Source organism: Lepidochelys olivacea (assembly GCF_965140295.1).
Source record: "Lepidochelys olivacea isolate rLepOli2 genome assembly, chromosome: 10".
Classification (NCBI taxonomy): domain Eukaryota; kingdom Metazoa; phylum Chordata; order Testudines; family Cheloniidae; genus Lepidochelys; species Lepidochelys olivacea.
The window spans coordinates 70,269,504-70,286,947 of NC_140420.1; the positions used below are offsets into that span (position 1 = coordinate 70,269,504).

General features: G+C 50.3%; 2 long non-coding RNA genes across 2 annotated transcripts in view; both read right to left on the reverse strand.

Moving 5' to 3' along the window:
- Positions 1-1,361, reverse strand: part of LOC311527602 — a 72,946-nt gene extending 71,585 nt beyond the window's left edge. The window contains exon 1 of the long non-coding RNA XR_014713385.1: positions 1,027-1,361. This is a non-coding gene — a long non-coding RNA (uncharacterized lncRNA). The remainder of the gene's footprint in view (positions 1-1,026) is intronic.
- A 3,540-nt stretch (positions 1,362-4,901) lies between these two features.
- LOC311527469 overlaps positions 4,902-17,444 on the reverse strand; it is a 55,663-nt gene continuing 43,120 nt past the window's right edge. Inside the window, exon 4 of the long non-coding RNA XR_014713346.1 lies at positions 4,902-5,771. This is a non-coding gene — a long non-coding RNA (uncharacterized lncRNA). The remainder of the gene's footprint in view (positions 5,772-17,444) is intronic.

Below are 17,444 nucleotides of genomic sequence, written 5' to 3' on the forward strand. Positions count from 1 at the left end.
ATTCCGCTCCCGACTTTGACAAGGGTCTGCAAAGCCACCCGCTTGTTTGCGGTGGAGGCGGAGGAGGGCGCGCGGAACCTCCGCAGATCGCCTTATCCCTGCATCTCTCCCCGGCTCGGGTGGCTCAGCAAAGGGGTTTTAGAGAACGCCACTCGCTAACACGCCCAGTGGGGCTTGTACCAAGGCTAAGGCTGCGCTGCCCCCCCGCCTCCCCCGGGTAACCCCGCCGCCTTGCAGCGGGCACCGGTCTTTGCTTTAAGGAGCTCAGTTCTCTCTCTCCCCTCGCTGGCTGCGCGTATCTGTCCCCGGGACAGTCCTGACCGCTGTGACTGCTGCAGGGGGTGGTCACCTCCTAACCAGGGGGGCTTCTGAAGGGGAGGCAGAAGTAGCCGCAAGTCTCTGTTTGAGCTCCCAGCTTTAAGTAGCAGGGGGAGGGCGGAGAGCCGGAGAGCACCAAGCGCCCTGGGAACCTGGGATCGCCACGTGTACTTACTACCGAGCGCTCCGAATTGCAACCACCCGGCTACAGTTTGCAGCCAGAGGCTTCGTGCGCCCTAACTTGTGTCCCGCCTGCTCCCCTGTCCCGCTCCCCCTTCCCCTGGAAGCAGCCAGAGGAAGTGGCTAGCTGACCCGGACCCGTCAGGAGTGGCGCGGTGACACCAGCCCCTTGTAAGGCGACTGGCTGAACCCAAGGGGTGAGAACTTTTTTTGTAGACGCGGCCATTGTGTCACCAAGACACTTCATTATTAGAGCATCAGCTCGCGAGCCCCGGCTCCGTGAGTTGGTCCCGGGTCAAAGTGTGACACTTAACCAAATAGCAACCGCCAGTGACTTTTGATTTATGCAAAACGGGTGTATTGCCTGCCGCTTAAGGGGGGAGGGGAACCCCCAGAAATAGGCCTGAGACCGTAAAGTGCAAACCTGTCATCGCTAAGCCAGTCTGCAGCTCAGAAAGTGTGGCATCAAAGAAAAAAAGAAAAAGAAAAAGAAAAAAACACGACAAGTAAATGCAAAGTTCTTCTTACCTGAGCGCAGTCCCGCGTCTGCCTTGGCTTTGGGAAGCCCCAGAGAGAAGAGCTGCTGAATCTTTCAGGCTTATTCTCTCCTCCTGCTAGCACAGTGTCTTACAGACTTTAGCAGCAAGTTGTCTCTAGGGGCTTTGGAAGCTTAACTTTGAGAGCAAGCCCCTGAGTTCCCGTGTAAAGGGACTCTGGGTCGTGCACTAGGGGACTGGCATGGCACCCCTGAGCCCTTGTAGCAGGGAGACGCGCACTCCCCGGGAAATGTATATATGTAGAAAGAAGGGTAATTTGAGTGCTTTTACCAAGAACCAGGGTTGTTAAGTTTGCAGTCAGGCTGCTAAACGGTGCCAAGTACAGAAGGGAGGGAGGGCGGGCGGGGGTGAGGGGGGGAATAAAGAGCAATTGTCAGAGGCGAACAAAAGGCGGGGATGGAAAGGAGCTGAGAATCCCATGGCAAAGCCCGTCAGCGCGGACTTGAACTTGGGACTTTGTCTGAGAAGCCGGGGAAGCGCTCTGAGCCTGAGAACCTGGCTGGGATCAGGGCACCTGGGGGTGCTCTGTCTGCCTGTGCTGGAGGTCGGGGGCGAGGGTCACGCTGGGTCACAGCCCCGTGGCAGCGTGTAAGGCTAAAGTATTGAGAGACACTCACCCCAAAGTCAGGGTGTGGGGAACACGGACCCTTCTCCCACAGCAGCTTCTACTGGGGGGCTGGGTGGGGGAGAGACCTCCACCACCACCCGGGACGATTTCCACACTCTTCTCTCCCCACCCCTCCCATCTCCACCTGATTCATCTACTGGCTGCTGTGAAAAGTGGGGTGAACTCAGCAGGGCCGAGCCCTCCAGCGCAGCTAGACCCATTGCCTCTCTCCAAGGCGCCTCTCCCGAGGAGTGGGGGCACTCTGGCCCCCTCTCAGGCTCACACCCAGCCTTGGGGTGCTGGCTTCTGAACCTGGGCAGAAGCGATTGTTTGGAGGTGTCACAGGACACAGAATTTAGCCTATAGGTTTGCTAAGACAGCCAGGCATATGCCTGGCCTCTGGGGGGCTAAGGCCAGGCGAGACTTGGTTCTTGGGGGGGGAGGGGGGGCTGTAAAAAGCTGCCGGGGCTGAGCTGGCCTCTGGTTCTCACAGGCTGGGTCCCAGGCTGGATTCTCTTCACGTCCCAGTCTGCTCACCCATTGCCGCTATTCAGCCCCTAATTGAACGTTAATGGCAGCTGCGGATGAGGTCATTGGAGCCGGCTTTTCTCACACATTTTTCATGCAAATCCGCGAAACTCTAAACAAATTTGAATAAAACCCCCCTTTGTGCGGGCCCTGTATGGGCCGCGCCGCGTGTTTTTCCCTGGGCCCGTCGCGCCGGTCTCAACAGAGCCCGGCCAACTTTATCTGGGGAGCCGGAGCAGGTCACCGCGGAGTGTTGCGTATCCTCTTTCTTTCCCCGGAGAAAAGGGATGTCTGGAGCCGGCTGCAAACGGCCCTTCGCGAGGAGCCGCACAATGGGGCTAGCGGGGGGTTGTTCCGTTTGGGCTATAAATAGTGGAAGGGGCTTGAATCCCTGCCATGGGCCTCGTTAGGATCCTTCAGAGGAAACAAGCCACCGAGCAGGAAACACGTCCAACCGCGGCGGGGTTTGTTTGGCAGCTGGGTGATGCTTGTGATGGGAGGCGCGGGGCTGTCTGAGTGTCAGGGGTTCATAGATCATAGGATATCAGGGTTGGAAGGAAGGGACCTCAGGAGGTCATCTAGTCCAACCCCCTGCTCAAAGCAGGACCAATCCCCAATTTCTGCCCCAGAGCCCCTAAATGGCCCCCTCAAGGATTGAACTCACAACCCTGGGTTTAGCACTGAGCTATCCCTCCCCCTCTCTTGACGCCCCCGAAGCCTAAACTCCACGTGGGAACCTCAGGCGGGCTCCACCCGCCCTGGCCCTGGGCGAGCCTTCGGCTCAGCCTCCGAAATATCCGCTCAGCAATACAGCCAGACGCGGGCCAGATTCCCCAAGCCCCCGTGAGCCGGCCCTGCGGGACTGAAAGAGGGGAGAACATTCGCCAGGGCTGGCCCTGACTCTCCCTGTCCCCTAGGCACCCCGCGCCCGTCTCCTGCTGGGGACACGGCGTGTTTCTGATGGTCTTATCGCGGGGATGAAACACCTCTGGGGCCGGATCCTGCAGCCAGGCCCGGAATGGGGGTGTTAACCACGGCCTGCCCTAGCCGGACCAGCAGGCCTGTAGCAGGGAACTGAGACCTGCCGTGTTTATCAGGCCCCCGCACAGCCCTCCCCAGAGAAGCGGGCCCCAGCGTGAGTTGGCAGCGGGCGCTGATGTTAAAGGCACTGGGGGGGGGGCATTCCTTCCCCCCCCCCATGCATTGCCACTGCCCAAGAGTAGGGGGACGCCAGAGCGGTGCCCTGGCCGGTTTGCCCGAGCAAAGACTGCAGGGCTTGGTCTCTGCTGAGCGCCCTGTTCGCGCAGCCCGGGGAGCTGCCCAGGTGAGATGCTCGGTTCTGCCCACCCTCGTTCACCCCAGTTGAGTCCCGGACAAACCGACCAGGTGACTGCGCTGGGGAGCCCCGGCAGACCTGGGGAAAGGCTCGGTAAAAAGCAAGGCAAATGGAGCCATGTGCCAGGTACCAAGGCGGGGGGACTCCCGCCCTTAGGGCCCCCTTGGGTCAACTCCCATGTGGCCACATCTTCATCGCCTCCCTGAGCGGCCTCTGACCGCTACCCCCATACCCCCTCCCCCGCCATGCCAGGCCCAGTGCCAAGGACCCCTGGTGAGGCTCTGCACCCCAGCGTGGAGGCCTTCGGGGGTGGCGCAGGCCCTGCAAATCCGGCTTTCCAAGGGGCAGCGCTGCCGCCAAAGGGCTCAATTCGGGTCTGGCGATTCCTAGATCCCCAAGTGCACTTGAGGGCGGCTCTCCCCGGCCTCTAGGGCCACTGAAGGCAGGGGTGTGGGGGGGGGGGCGGGTAGCACGCCCGACCCTCCTCCCTGCAGGCAGGCTTCATCCTCCTCCGTATTTGGCTTGGTCTTTCGCTTCAGAAGCCAGGCTCAGGACCCACCCCGGCTCACAAGCGTGCGTGGCTGCAGGGCACCCCCCGCCCCCCGCCGGGAGAAGGCCAGGAGTGACCAACGGGGGGTTAAAAATACAGAGAAACCGTGTTAGCTAGAAATCACCTTCCTCCTGAAAGGGGGAGGGATAAGAAGCCCCCTGGATGCGGGTCATCTCCCTCCCCCCCCCCCAGTTCCTCTTCCACGTGCTGTTCGGAAACACAGTTGAGGGGCTGCTGGGATCGTGCAGAATAATCCCAGGAGTGTTTTGCAGGCTCGGCTCCTCCGCCAGGCCCCAGCACAACGCAGATTAGCCTGTCTTCGACCCCCGCCCCCAACCCAGCCTTGAACTTGGCCTTGCTGGGCTCTGCGCCCCTTCTGCGTGTGCTGGCTGGAGGCAACGCGGGTGTGGGCCCGACGTTTTGGTTTTGGGGTTTCATCTGGGAAATCTGTCACCCCGGGCAGGGCGGAGAGAACGTGCCTGGAATCGGCACCACTGGGGAAACCCGCCTCTGTAGGCAGAAGGGCTTCAAATCATTTTAAAGACATATTCATTATAGTCTTTCCTGGGGACTGTTTGCACTGGGTTTAACAGCTGTTTCCCAGCCATCTAAAAGGGGTCCAGACCAAACACTGATCATTTAGCAGCCAGGAATTCGTTCGTTCTTGGGGACGGGGTTACTTTTGTGTGTGGGATCGTGTGGGGGTTGGGGGGAGGACTTGGAGTCGGATAGTGCATTCACTGCGCTTCTGTGGCTGGATTTATTTTTGGGGGGGGAACCCAAGTTATATTCTTCCCGTTGCTAGACTGGATGAAAACACACGAATCATCTTAACAAGTGAATTGTTTATTTTAACCATCTTTGTTTAAACAAGTGAGGGAGGGAGCGGATGTGTCTTTTACAAGAATAAAGACATCTGAAACACATCCAAGGGATCTGTACAGCCACAGTTGGGCATGTTTGCACCGTAAGAATAAGTCTGCGTTGAAGAATCAGTATCTATTCAAAAACAAACAAAAAGAGGGATAAAATAAGCTGGGGAGGGGCACGCGTCCCCCAGGCCACAGTGAAAATACAGCCCTACATGTCCAGTTTATTCTGTAATGACAGGGAATCTGTCAAGGTTTCAAAAACACAGAGGAGGTACAGTTGTCTCGGGCATTCACTAACAATGCGGTGCCGTTCTCAGTGCAACAAAGCAAAATCAATCAGCCCAAACTTTTCCACACTGAGTCCAGGGGTGCTTTCTCAGGACTTCACACGCCTACAGTCAGACATGCAAGAGATCTGGTCTTTTCCCCAGTCCAGGCATTTGCTTCCCGGGCTCTCCCTGGATAGGCAGGGCAGTTTGAACAGGAGAGCGAAGAGGTCTGCGATATCTGGGGGTCACAGAGCAGCAAAGGTGACCACAAAATATTCACCAGTGATGCATTCATTGTACACGGTACAGCAAATCAAAGTTTCCGCCTGCTCCACACACCTCACCCTCTTCAGCTGCAACCCTGAAAGCCCTCGAGGTCCAGCGGCCAAAGCAGCCTCTTCGCTGGGCCAGTTGCGAACAGCTGGCCGGGACACGGGTCGATGGGTAGTTAGTTGTATGTGACGCGAAAAGTCCCCGGCGGTTTTCATCTGTGGTGAAGTTTGACGAAGAACCCAAAGGCGTCCAGCCGCTTGCCATTCGCCGGTCACAGGAATCTACAACAAAGCAAACACCAGCCCCAAACATTAGGTCCCAGGCCAATAAAACAATCACACCCGCAAGGCAGTAATTCCGGGAGCCTCTCAGCCATGGATGGAGCCAATGCCAACGCACACTCCCCCGTGCCAAGGAACACCTTTGACACCCACTCCCCAGTAATGTTTGCCATGGCCAGAGGTTACACTTTCAGCCCAGTTCTGCTGCTTCAAGCCTTTTGCTTTATAGACTGTAGGGCGAGCGACAAGGCCCCTGTGCTGCTGAAATGCTGGCATCCCCTCACTCCCTATGGCTGTCTCTTTCTCACTGGTAATACTTTCCTGGGAAATCTCCCCACCCCTCTCGGTGAGGGGCTGAGGAGTTCTGAGCTCAGAGGTCCTGCATGTGGCCAGTCAGTGGGAGGGGTCACTGTATGTCCTACCTCCTAAGGCTTTGGGGCATGGGATTACTCTGCATGTCAGAGCCTCTAAAGAACCACCCTCTGTTGTTTTAATCCTCATGTTCACTTTCCAGGGTCTCAAAGCCCTTGTCTTTGGCAGGCCCTTCTGTAAAGCGATATAGAACGATTTAGGCTGGATCAAAAGCCATTATGGTCAGGAAACAGCTAATCTGAGCTATTTTTCCTGTTCTTTCTTATTCGTCTCAGTACTTCTTTCCCCTTGTTTTCTCCTGGTTGTTGTTAGTTTCTGCCACTGGCAAGCCCCTACCTACTGGGACTGCATGCAGATCCAGTTCCTTTCCTTTGCCAATTTCTCTTGCTAGGCCACATCCACTGGTGATGTAACCGGTGGTAGTCAACCCAGGTTAGGAACAACGCTGCGTCAATAATTAACAAAGAACCATCATTCAGCTAGTTTCAGCTCATTTTTTCACCAGCTCACAATTTCCTAAAATATTCAGAATTGCCCACAAACTAATTTTTGTGAATAATTCTTGCTATGTGTCTCTTTTGTGAGTTACCTGAGAGAATTCAATGTTTGATTGGACATCTAGAGAACATTTTTGTTCCTTGATTGGATGAGTGAGTGTAATTGTTTGAATCATGTGAATACCCAACATTTATGAAGCCAGAGTCTGATTTCCAGGGACCTTCACTTGAAAATCACTCTCTCCAGGAACATCCCTGCTCCTAAACATCTTTGCTAGAATATTCATTACCAACGAGAACCAAAGCTCATTGACATCAATGGAAAGACTCCTCTTTGCTTTAATGGGCTTTGGGTCAGGCCCATAAAACAAAGCGGAAAGGGATACATCCAATTCTAGGTGAATTCATTCTATATTAAAACCTGAAGGTCTTCCTACTGGTGGAAAGTCTTCTGTACTGGCCTAGCTCTGCTCAGAAGTAGAGTGGTCATAAAACAGGTGCAAGCAATGCAGTGTAACTCACACCCATCTGACATGCAAATCCCCTTGAAGTCACTGGACAGAACCTACTTACTTCATTCTGCACTGGACCCACTGTCTCTCACTCCAAGTCCAAATAGGGGCTTGATTCAGAGCCCACTAAAATCAATGGGAGTCTTTTCACTGACTGCAAAGGACTATGGATGGGGTCCTAGGTCTCAGTTCAGCTGGTGGTCCCTGATCCCCTTCCTTGCTCCTCCCAGTGGGCATCTGTGTGTGGACATGACTTCATACTGATTTAAGTTTGGATTGTGCTCCATTTCCCATCTAGTTTCATTAAGCTCTTAGTAAGCAGAGAAAGCAGCCTCGTTTACTCTCCCACCTGTTTAAAATTCCACGCTTGCTGCACACCCAGGGCAGCTGGGGATTTCCACTGAAACTGAATAACTCACTAAAGAGGTCACTATCAAAAGAAAAAGAAGAGAAGTCTGCACATTAGTGGCCAGCTGGGAAGAATTTAGGCAGGCCAGCCTGAAGATTCCACTCTCCACCATCACTCTGCTCCCCCTGCAGTTGAAGCAGGCGGGAGCAAACACAGGACTGATGTTCCATGCTCCCTTGCCCCTCCACCCTGGCAGTCTGTCTCAGTCTGCTGCAGCCTGAGGGGCTCCTCTAGTGTGCAAATAGAGGAGGCACTTACTGGTAGGGGATAGAAACCCACTCCTGAAAGCAGCAATGCCGTCTGCTGCTATCTGCCATCCTGAGAAATGTGTACCTTTGTGCATCTAATATGTGTGTGTGTGGGCGGGGAGATTGGACAGACTCCTCTGATTTCAACACCCACCTCTGCCAGGGGGCTTTAGAAAAGCTGAGGTCTATTGCAAATACGCTGTCCCTACACATTGTTCAGTGCCATGAACCTTTGTCTATCTGTATCAAGAAAACACGCAGAAAAGAAACTCTGTGGTATATTTCCAGTACAGGCCTGGGACCATTACTAACCAGCGCTGGGAAACACAAAACCTCAATAGGGACCTGATCCCAAGCCAGCCAGGTTTTTCCACTCACTTCGGTGGGTTTTGGATCAGGCAGTAGGTGAGGGTTGAAAAATAGCTTTGTTTTCCCATAAAAATTCACAATTACTGTTCCACTCCCTGTGTTAGCCTGGGCCTGTGGGAGACAGCCAGGGACCTTCTTCTGTTACTTTCTATTGTTGTTATAAATCAGCTGAATGTTCTGCTAAGGTTTGCGGTTCTTTTCTTTTTTTTCTTTTTTAAAAAGCACCGTCTCCACTGATGAGGCCCCCTGCAGAAACAGCATTGCTGGAAACATTGCAGGGCACAAACCCCAAACTAACAACAACTAAAATGCAGGGCTTACCTGCCTAATCAGGTTTTTTTTTTCCTTTGCCAATTTCCTACTCATGCCCTTTGGAAGGATGGACTCTGCCCCTCCCCTTCGCCTCACCCCATCGCCCAATTCATAGACTCACAGGGAGAAACTTTCTGGACAATTTAATCTCGCCGGGGTGTTACTTAGCAAAACCCTTTTCACTGTCAATTTTTTTCACTCTACTCCCCCTTCCCCTTATTTTCCTTCCAACCTCGATTGAAATTTGAAAGCCCCTGATATCTTTCTTTTTGTACAGACACATGCTGCGTATGCAAATAAGAGTCTTTCATACTGGCTCCCTGGCTCAAGACCTCTGACTTGAATGTGACCAAAAGCTGTGTTCTCCCCTGCTAACTCCTTAGCACAATTACACCTCCATTCTGCTCCGGGGGCTTGGGGAGGGAGAAACCATTTGAAACTAATAACACGTGCTGTTTGCCTTGGATAATTACAAGGGAGCTTCAGCTTCTAAGAGCTAGGAAATATTCCATTCAATGGGGTAAGAAGGGAGGCTGCGAGTGTTATGGCTACACAGCTTGTTTTATCTTGTGCACTAAAGACGTGTGTGTGCAAAAAGACATTCCCTGGCTTGCTAACTTGTCCTGTGCTCACGCGCCTAGGCAATCATTTATATTTTATAAGAAGGAACTTTTCTGCACTTTGTTTGCGCTGTTTGAGTCAGAGAAATGCAGCTGACATTTTCTTATCTCAAATTACAATTTCCTGCAAATATCAAGATAATAAGAATATCAGTGCTCTGAAATCCAAGCCAAATGAGAGCAGGGTGTCTCTCTCTCTCTCTCTCTCAAACACACACACGGACCAGGGAACAGAGTCTGGGCTAGCTAGAAATGTTGGGGAAGAAGGACCCAGCAAGGGACCCAGCCAGCAAACACCAAGTGATCCAGCCAGTCTGACTGGGCCTCTGGTTTGAATAGACATCCTGCAGTCATTGTTCCTCTCCCTGCCTGGTCTCCTGGGGAAGTTTATACAGAGGCAAGGAGGCGGAGGGGAGCTTTCACCAAAGGCACCCAGGAATGTGTCAAAAGAGGGATAGAAAAAAGAAGAAGAAGAAGGGAGACAGAGAGTGGGAACGTCAAGGACCCCTGACTAATGAATAGCAAGTTTGCCCTTGAACCTCACTGGGCTTTGCCATTCCCAGGCTCCAAACAAGGGCTGAGGCATGCCTGAGCCCAGCTGCAGGGGGACTGGGCTATGGTTCATCTCAGACACTTTGACAGGCCAGGCCTTTTCCCTGCATAGCTCAGACTTGTCTAACTGCTCCCCTGGCAACAGCTCAGTGCAGGAACCTAGGCAGAGGCCCTGTCTGCTGCATACAGAAGCAAAGAAGAGGAGGGGAGCTGGCTTGCAGAAATTAACTGGGGATCGTGTTAACCCATCACATGCTGGGCACCCTTCATCATAAACCTAAGTGTCCTCCCTCTCGATATGAGAGTATATTTATTTCCGCCACACAAGGCTTAGTGGCTGCGCTTTATTGGAATCAGGGCTGCCAGTTTAGCAGGGTACTAGGAAAGGAAGGAGATGGGCTCGCTGATAACAGGAGACCATGGCATTAACCCAGACCTGTGGGGAGAAGGATTGCCCCTACTGCTTAATGGCTTGGTGCTAGCTGAAAGCACGTTAGCTTGTCAAGTAGCTCAGTCTAAAGTTGAATCTTCTCACACTGTTGTAGCCACAGTTCTACAAAGCAGCCAGTGGCCACTCTCCCCTTAACTAGTGATGTAGGGACGTAGAGGCGATAGATGCCATGTGCTGCTCCACAAGCCAGACTACTTAAGTCAAAATGACACTTGGCGGTCTGGATCTGGGCACCTAGGCAGGCCACCCCTTCATATTAGAGACAGGAGCAGCTGAGAAGTGCTTCCTGCCGTGCAGACTAGATGCATCCCTCAGATTCCTGGCCAAGCTCTTGGTTGGTCAAAATTTGGGTGCCTGCCTCTGCCCTTACCCTAGTTCGGATGCACAGCAGATACTTAGCTCTGGTATCTGCCACGTGGCGCTGAGAGAGGGAGTTCTTTCACTAGTAGAAAGGAAGAATCAAGCTGGGTAAGAGACGTTTTGACTTGCCAAGACCATAAATTCAGGAAAAGAGACTTAGATCAAAGAAAGGGAAAGTGGAAATGTTCGCCTCAGAGATCCTAACTCAATCTCAGAGCGCGAGCAGTGGTAAATGTCCAAAGACTCCAAAGTAGAACCTCAACAACCACTCTAGTAATCATCCCATTCAGGCCACTGGTAAGTCAATGACATGGGGGGAAAAGGCTTGGTAATGTTCCATATTTTATGGAGTGTCTTTCCTATGCAGACCCAGAGCAATGCTTTGCAGAGTTAGTTACAGAGACTGATACAGGCAGAAAGGGTGAAGGACTGCATGAGGTGGAGAAAAAAGGAAGAGGATGCTGAAAATGGGAAACTATGCAAATAAGTATCAAACAGAGTAGTTCCAGGGGTGCGATGGGAGGAGACAGCAAAGAGAGGGAGGGAAAAGGCAGTGCTGGGGAAGGTGAGTGTGGGCGAGTGTCACAGAGAGGAGGGATGCAAGGAGGCCAAACACAATGGGATTCCAGTCTCAGCTGTGGCCTCTAGGCACTACTCAGATATTAATAGTAAAGAAAGAGAAAGGTTTTAAGTTGAGAGGATTCATACTTTAGCACTCAGGTGACTAAGATCCATGGCCTCTCCCCTCAGTGACTCTCATTACTGCTTCTTCAGTTTGGTTAGGCAGGGTCTCCCTTTCCTGTATCCAGGTGAACTTCTCCATCTGATCCTGCTTTGCAGCCCTGCTTAGCATTTCCTATCTAAGCCCACTAATGAAGTCACGTTTGCCTATGGCTAGTATGAGGATGCATCCGTTCCTCTCAGATTAGCTGCTTGTTGCCTCTATGGTTGAGGAACAGGCTTTTCCTGGGGCTAACCCTGCAAACCCCGCTGAAGTTTCATGTCGCACAAAATGCAGGATCCCAGAACAAAAGTAGGCCGTCGAGAGCATGTCACACCTCGGCTAAACTCTGGGGGCTGGTTAACCCCTGGGTGAAATTCCAGGTGATGGTGACTATCTACAAAGCCCTAAATGGCTTCGGGACCAACTATTTTAAAGTCCAGCTCTTCCTGTCTGATCCGCAGCATCTGTGCTGGTCCAGAACATTTAATCCACCTGCCCCAAGGCTGAACCTCAAGGGAGATGGGTGAGGCCTTTCTTGGGAGAAGGCCCTTCTGTATGAAATTTATTCCCACTAGAAATAATTTGGACCCTGAGCCGGGCTCTATTAGAAAGCATTGCAAGAGGCAGCTATTTGTCCAGGATTTTTGTGACGTGTGACAGAATCTGCAGCAGCCGGAGTATTGAGTATGTCTCCTCCAGTTCTGTGGTGTGTTTGAAAAGAAGGAAGGTCTTGGGGCTAAGACGCTGGAGTGGGATTCAGGAGGTGTGCTCACTTCTCAGCTTTGCTACAGACCATTTGTGTTATCTTTGTGCCTCAGTCCCTTTTCTGTGAAATGGGGACAATGGCACTTTGCTACTTCACAGGGAACTCAGATCCTATGGTGATAAGGGTCAGATAAACAGACATGTTTTTGTCAAGGTTTTTGCTTTTAATCAATGAAAAATGGACTCGCATACCGTGGAGAAGGGGGCCTTATAATAAATGTTTGTAATAACAATTGCTAGTCTTCTGAATGATCTCGAAATCCCTTCAATATGAATGGTACATCAGCCTTCCCTAGTCCATCAGTACGGCTTTGGTCCACAGCCATCCTTCCTTGGGCTGTGACTTGAAACTGAGCAGAATCAGTACGTGTATGAGCCCCAAAGTAAAACTCAGGGTGCTGCAGGAACAGGCAGGATTGACTGAGTAGGTGTTCCAGCTGAGTCAGAACTGACCTCATACCCAAGTACAGTGTGGGGTGCTAGGCTGGCTTTCAGCAATGGATCATGAAGGCTCTAGTCACTTGTGGTGATTAAATGGGTGTTAATCCCTGGCCACATTCCAGTCTGGGAGATTACATTCTACCCACTTAAACTCCATCCTGTTGTTTCAACTGGAGATGTCAGTTTTCACTTTTCATCCTGAGAAGCTGCTGTGTCATGCTGCTGGTGGAGAATGGCTGCTGCTTCCACTCCAGAGCTGGCTGCATTTCCACAATGGGTGATCAACCCTCCACACTGAAATGTGTGGAAGTGAGCTGTAGCTCACGAAAGCTCATGCTCAAATAAATTGGTTAGTCTCTAAGGTGCCACAAGTACTCCTGTTCTATATATGCAGAGTTATTTTCCAAGAGGTTTTGAATACATCTTCTATAAACTCTTCATATCTTTGCCTCTTCCTTCATAATCTTGGGTGGATCCTATCTGGACCTGCTCTTTCTTCTGCTGTGATCCTGATTCCTTCAGGGTGTCTTCTTCTTCCACTAAAAAATCTTGCATCAGTTCCTGGCCTGAGGACTCTACGCACCTCCTGAAACCGAGCTAACCATTTCATTGATTTAGGCATTGCCTTCCCCTCCATCTCTGAAAGTCTTCCCTTCACTCTTTCTAGGAAAACATTCACCAATTTCTTGTTTATGTATCAATCAATAATACATATTGATTATCTTCCTTGCTCATTCAATTTTCCCTTTCAGATCCCTTCTCTGTCTGATGGATTGGACCTCATCTATAACTCTACCTGTCCCCTGAATTCCCTTCGGCAATCATCCATTTATCTTTTGAAGAATTCGAGTGTTCAGTGCTTCTTGCTGGATGGCCTTCAGGACCCTCACTGGAGAGATGATTGTTCATCTTTGTCCTCTCTGTCCTCTCACTCAGTTGTTTTAACCAACTCAGTTTCACCCAGCCCTCTCTGCAGTCTTCCAAAATACCCTTGCCTGAAATGCAGCATCTTTATTTCACCCTTATTTGGTGTCATCCAAGTCCCAAATACAAACATTGTTCTGGTTGGCCATGCCTGAGCTGCTTCCCCATGTCTGTGCCTTTGGAGAACATGTCCTCTCAGCACTCTCCAAACTGAAGCAGCTCAGTTACCCTTCTAGCTCCCCCTTCTGTATGTCATGTCAGGAAACCATCCTCTACCAGGTCACCAAATGGATCACTCAGTTAATCCCTTCCCCTCCATTTTCCTGTCTTTACTATAACCCAGGGAGGTGAGAAGAAGCTTTCCATATAGTTAGAATCTCATAGTCATTGCTTCGCATGCTCATTCTGATCAGGCATGGCAGAGTAAACCACCATCTACACCCTGACTTTTAGTGATAATTTCAAACCATGAGCCGGAGCCTCTTGTCTCTCCAGTTAATTCCACCAGAGTCTCTTTCCTCAGGTAATGTGGACAATAAAACCCTTTGCACTGATGTAATGACTTTAATACAAGAAATTTAAGGCACTTTACAAAGGGCAGGTTTATGTCACACGTGGAGAAACTGAGTCCCAGAGCACTGCGAGGGATTGGCCCAAGGTCACAGGTCGGCGCAAATGAGCCAAATGCTAGTCACCTTCATAAAGTTGCAGCCACTTACATTAGGGCTGAATTTGGCCCAATGTATCATAGAATATCAGAGTTGGAAGGGACCTCAGGAGCTCATCTAGTCCAACCCCCTGCTCAAAGCAGGATCAATCCCCAGATCCCTAAATGGCCCCCTCAAGGATTGAACTTACAACCCTGGGTTTAGCAGGCCAATGCTCAAACCACTGGGCTATCAGTGGAAGAGGTGAGACTAGAATGCAGCAGTTCTAACTCCTTGTCCCCTGGTCTAACTAGGAGTACTCACTGACTTCCTCTTTACTTTAATTTACCACAAAAACTCCTGCTACATGCCCTGAAATTAATAGGAACAACATCTTTTACTTGCAACTCAAACTTTAACCCTTTCTCTAGGAGCTCACACCAGTTTTAAGAGATTTCTAAGAACAGACAGGTTTCAGAGTAGCAGCCGTGTATCCGCAAAAAGACACACCCCCCCACACTGTTCCTCACATGTTCTTGTCAACTGCTGGAAATGGCCCACCTTGATTATCACTACAAAAGGTTTCCCCTCCCCCCGCCCCTGCTCTCCTGCTGGTAATAGCTCACCTTAGTGTGTATGGTAACACCCATTGTTTTATGTTCTCTGTGTATATAAAATCTCCCCACTGTATTTTCCACTACATGCATCCGATGAAGTGAGCTGTAGCTCACGAAAGCTTATGCTCAAATAAATTTGTTAGTCTGTAAGGTGCCACGAGTCCTCCTTTTCTTCTTTCTAAGAACAGACAATGACCTCTCCTACCCGTTTCCTCCACTCCCCCGCCCATGTTCATATACAGAGATTAATACATCCACACCAATGCATGAATACACACAGTGATGTTTAACTATGTAGGCAAATATACATACACGACCATTACACACATACACAAATACAAATACACACATGGCTATGTCTGCATTCTCTTTCTCATGGATCCAGGATTGCACAAGTCTCCAGAGAAATATATCGTTGTCCCCTGTTGCATTTTGTGGCTCAGTTCCTTCAGAACATGTAACATGGCTAGATCAGCCTTAATTGTAGATCAATAATAGAGTTTAATGTTTTGCAAGTCACTTGCCCATTGGCTAGGCTTCAAGGATATATACAAATCTTTCAGACTTGGCACAGGCAATCTAAATAAGGGAGGGATAGCAGCTTAGCTCAGCAATTTGGCTGACCTAGCAGATAAAGAGTGGGTAACATTTCATAGAAGGGGGACCTCAGACAAATTTGAAAAGATTTTTAGTAACCTTTGATTAATTCTCAGGGGATGTAAACAGACATGTCACGGTCTTTTTCCCTCTCTGCACCTCTTCCTTCCCTTCCCTTCTCATCCCTGTTCTTTACTTTTTGCTCTTTTGTCTTTTTTTCCAGTCTCCACTTATTTTTTGTTAAAAAAAATCAATAATATTATATTTATATGGGCAGGTCATTTTATATATAAAGAACATGCAGCATGGCAGCTGCACTGAATCCAAAACTTTTGTCCAGAATTTCAGAGTCACTAGGAGAAAATGTGGTCCTGTGTCTACCTTATTGTTCCTCATGCAATACACTGGAGCAAGGCTACACATTGTGGCCACGTCCTCACCAAAGCAGTGTAGCGTGCCATAGGCATGAAAAGGAGGGCTCAGGCAAGCAATTTACCAATTTAGCTAGCAAGATAGAAACACTCTGGGGTGCAGTGGGGAAAACAGACCTTTCATCCCTATAAGGACTGGTTGCATGCCACTCCATAAACATGCAAAGGCAGTGTGGGTAATAATTAAGAGCTTGCTTTTCAGAATTACGCATTTGCAACTCCATACCTAATTTGCTTATTTAGTCCCCAGGATTATATGCACCAACTGGATACTCATCCATGCAAATAATATATGTGCCCAAACATGGGAGTCGCGTGCAAAAATCAGGCATACAATTGCACACGCGAACATTCATATGCAGTTGCAAACACACAGTTTGAAAACAGCTCCTAGCAGTCTCTACTGGTGGAAGCCAGTTGAGCTGACGCTATAGATCATGGGGCAAAACCCTCATGAGGGGACCCACATTCCAATTCTCCCACCTCTTCCCTGGCCATCTGACATATGAATTGCCTCTGATGCACAGAAGGTTGATTTAAGGATGCACAACAGCCTTGCCAGCCTGAGGTGTTTCTGCGGTGTAGAGGAAAGGAAATGTCACCGGATCACCATGCTGGGAAACCAATGCATCTCTACAAGCTGTCCCAGCTGAGTGACCTGCTGAGTTTTCACTGCAAATTTCCATCAGATAAAACTAGAGATAGGCCAAAAGTAGATCCCTGAATCCAACCTTCTTTGAATTCTGGCTGGGTTCAGGTTCAACTTCCCAGACTGGAAACTGCCCCAACAATTTTCATTCCAGGTTGGGTCCCAAACTGGGAAGGGCTATTTCCCATTTCAGTGAGGATACAGCCAGAATTTCATGAGAACTGCTAACAAGGTGGCAGCTATCAAAGCTGCTCCCTAGTTCTGATCTGATCTGAACCCAAACTCCAGTCCCTGTCTTGACCCTAATCCTGATCCATTCACCTTCTCCTTGGCCCATCTCTCTCAAAAAACCACCGTAAACCCAACAAAAGCAAAGGAATCCCCATTGCAGAGATAAACCTTTCAAGTAAAGGCCTCTCTGTGTGGCCGTCTGACTTTGTGGAAGAAGATCTTCTATGACCACCCCCACATATTTAATAGAAGTGCTAAGTCCCCCAGCTACATAAGACACCAGTATGCTATTGTATTATCCATCCTATATAAATACTAAGTATTACTACATTTCCATCATTACTTCCTATCCTCACTTGCCCCACTTCCAGCAACCCATCCTGTGGACAGGGATGAATGGATGTGGCTCCTTTAGAAGCCAGTCAGAACTGCCCTGAGCACTGGAGAGTGATGTGCTTCCTCTCCCCCAGGGGCTGAATGTGCTGCTCCTACAGTGTTTGCCCAGGGAGCAAGCTTGAAACTTGAACTTGTGCCACAAGTTTGCCTAGAACGTTTTATTGGGAATTGGTTCCACAGAGGCCAATCATCTAGTTGTCCCAACACCGTGACCCATGGGACGGGGCGTGCAGAGCACGTGCACAAAGCCCAGAAATGGAAATCTACCAACCCCAATTTTGTGGCTACCCAATCTTATTTCTAATGCACTGCCACCACTATTGCTAATGCGCCAGATCCCATCATTCTGGCCACGCCAGGAGTCTGTCTAGTAACTCGGCAGCTCACTCGGTCACCCTAATGTTTGGCCCGTCTCACTCCTAATAATGCCACGTGATAATGCCGCTGGTTGCGGCCCAGGCTCGACAAGTATTGAACTGCATCAACCTGGCATCATCACCGGTCAGAGGAGAGGATTCAAGATTTCAGGTCCTGATCTGGAGTGGTGCT